Here is a 3,830-nt window from a genome sequence, read left to right on the forward strand (position 1 = left end):
ATTGAATGTTATGGAATTGAATGAAATGTAATGGAATATTATGGAACAGAATGTTATGGAATGGAAGGTAATTAATGGAAATTTATGGAAGGGAATATGGAATGGAAGGTTATGAATGGAATGTTATGTAATGAAATTTTATGAATGGAAAGTTATGCAATGGAATTAAATGACATGAAATGGAATTTCATTGAATGTTATGTAATGGAATGCAGTGATATGGAATGAAATACTATGGATTGAGATGGAATGCTAAGGAATTGAATGTACTTTATGCAAAAGAATGATATGGAATATTATGGAAAGAATGTTAATGCAAGGAATAGAAGGGAATGATAAGGAAAAGAAGCTATGGAAAGGAACATTATGGAATGGAAATGAGGATTATTGAATGGAACATCATAGAAAAGAAAGGAAGGTGATGGAATGGAATATTATGCAATGGAGTGTTTTGTAAAGGAATATGTAATGAATAGAAGGTTATGAATGGAAAGTTATGGAATGAAAGGTTATGGAAAAGAATATTATGGAATGGAATGTTATGGAATGGACTGCAATGTTATGGAATGAAACACCATGGGATGTTATGGAATGGAATGATGTGCTAAAGAAAGGAATATTATGTATTGTAATGGAATGCTAGCCAATGAAATGGAATGTTATGCAACTGAATGATATGGAATATTGTGGAATGTTATGGAATGATATGGAATGCAATGTTATGGAACGGAATTAAATATTATGGTATGGAATGTTGTGGAATAGAATGGATGGTGATGGGTGGAATGGAATGAAATTCAATGGAATGGAATGTTCTAGAAAAGATTATTGTTTATGATGTTACAAATGGAATGGTATCAAATGAAATTTAATGCTATGGAATATAATGCATAGGAATGATTGTTAGGAAATCGAATGTTATGGAATGGAAAGGTAGGCTATTGAAAAGTATATTTTGGAATGGAATTGAAAATTATGTAACGCAAATGAAATATACGGAATGGAATGCAATGTTATGGAATGAACTGGAATGATCTGGAATGGAATTTTACTTAATGGGATGAAATGTTATGGAATGGAATATTATGGACTGAAATGTTACAGAATAGATTGGAATGTTATGAGTTGGAATGGAGTGTTGTGGGATTTATTGTTATGGACTGCAATGAAATGATATAGAATGGAGTCTTATGGATTTGAATGTAATGCAAGGTAATGTTATGGAACAGAATGTTATGAATGTAATGTTTTGGAATGGAATATTATGGAACAGAATATTATTGATTAGAATTTTATGGAATGAAATGTTATGAATGGAAAGATATGTTATGAATTGTTATGGGAAAGAATGTTATGGAATGCAATGTTATGGAAAGGAATGGTATTGGCTGTTACAGAATGGAATGCAATGTTATGGAATGAAATAATATGGATTGGAATGGAATTCTATGAACTGGAATTGTGTGTACCAGAATGATATGGAACATTATGGAATATGAAAAAGATTGATTTGAAATGGAGTATTATGTGATAATATATTATGGAATGTAATGAAATGTTATGCAGTTGAATATGATGCAATAGAATGGTATGGAATGGAAATGATTTTTTGTACTGGAGTGTTATGGACTATAATAGAAGTTGATGGAATGGAATGGAGTGGAATATTATAGAATGGAATATTATTGATTTTGATTTTATGAATGGAATGTTATGAAAAACAATGCAATGTTATGGAATGTAACAGAATGGAAGGATATGGGATTGAATGTTGTAAAATGGAATGTACTGCCATTTAAGGTATGTTTTGGAATGGAATGGAAATTTATTTAATTGAAAGTAATTACATGGATTGGAATGGAATATTAGAGAATGACATGGAATAATATGGAATTGAAGATTACATAATGGAATGGAGTATTATGGAATTATATGGAATGGAATGGAATATTATGGAATGAATAGTATGGATGTAATGTTATGGTATGGAAAAGAAATTTATTGAAAGGAATGCTATGGTATGGAATTTAATGTTATGGAATGGAATGATATGGAAAAAATGCAAGGTATTGTAATCATGTGGAATGTAATGATATGGAATAGAATGGAATGTTACAGAATGGAATGATAAGGAATGTTATGGAATATTATGGAATGGAATGTTATGAAATGCAGTGTTATGGAATGCTATGTAATGGAATAGATTGCTATTGAATTGAAAGGATATTCATGAAGTAGAATGTTATGGAATGGAATGGAATTTTACAGAATGGAATGGAATGTTATGGAATGAAATGGGATGCTATGGAACTGAATATTGCTTAATGGAATGGAATGGAATGGAATGGAATGTTATGTTATGGAATGTAACATTATGCAATGGAATGTCATGTGGAATGGAATGGAGTGGAATCATCTGATATGAAATGGAATGATATAGAATAGAATGTTAATTAATGAAATTAAATATGGAATGGAATGGAAAGTTATGGAAGGCAGTGCAAAGGGATGTAATGGAATGTTATTTTATGGAATGGAATGAAATGAAATGGATTGGAATGAAAAGTTTTTGCATCCTATGGAATGGAATGATTTTGAATAAGATAGAATGGAATATTATGGAATGGAAAGGGCTGTTATGGAAAGTAATGGAATGATAAGGAATTAAATGATTTGGAATATCATGGAATGTTGTGGAGTGGAATGTCATGGAATGGAATGTTATTGAATGGAATGATATGGAATTGAATGTTATGGAAGGGAATAGATTGTTATAGAATGGAATGCAATGTTATGGAAAGAAATGTTATGGATAGGAATGGAATGTGACACAATGGAAAGTTGCAGAATTGAATGGAGTGTTCTGGAATGGAGTTTTTTGTAATGGAATGGAATGATATGGTAGCAAATTTTATTGAATACAATGTTATAGAATGGAAATTATGAAACAATGTTATGGGATATATGTTATACAATGGAATGTAATGGACTTGAGTTATGGAATGGAATGTTATGAAGTGGAATGGAATGTTATGTAATGGAATGTTAGAGAAAAGTGAATGTTATTGAATTTAATGATATGAAATGGAATGGAGAGGAATATAATGGAATGGAAATGAATAGAATGGAATGGAAGAGAAGGGAAAGTTAGTAAATGGAAATTATGGTTGTAATATAGATTGGAATGTTATGGAATGGGGTCGATGTTATGGAATGGAAGGTTCTGGAATGGAAAGTAGCAGAATTGAATGGAATGTTATGGAATGAAATATTAGGGAGTGGAATGTTTTGCTATGGAATTGAATGATATGAAAGTAAATGCTATTGAATGCAATGTTATGGACTTCAACATTATTAAATGGAATGTTATGGAATGTAATGTTATGCAATGGAAAATTATGGACTGGAGTGTTATGTTTTGGAGTGGAATGACTTGGAATGGAATGGAGTGTTATGGAATTATGTTATGGAATGGAATGAAATGACATAGAATGGAATGTTATGGATTTGAGTGAAATGGAATGGAATGATATGGAAGAGAATGTTATGGAATGGAATGTTTTGAAATGGAAATTTATGTAATGGAATATTATTGAATGGAATATTATTGAATGGAATGTTATGTAATGAAATATTATGGAATAGAATGTTATGGAATGGAATGGAATGCTATGGAATCAAATGGTATGGTCTGGGACATAGTGTCATGGAATGGATGGAATATTATCAATGGAAAGATATGGAATGTTGTGGGAAGGAATATTATGGAATGGAATGTAATGGAAGACAATGTTAAGGAATGGAATAGTATGGAATGGAATAGAATGGAA

This window comes from Choloepus didactylus, chromosome 26 (assembly GCF_015220235.1).
Source record: "Choloepus didactylus isolate mChoDid1 chromosome 26, mChoDid1.pri, whole genome shotgun sequence".
Lineage (NCBI taxonomy): Eukaryota > Metazoa > Chordata > Mammalia > Pilosa > Megalonychidae > Choloepus > Choloepus didactylus.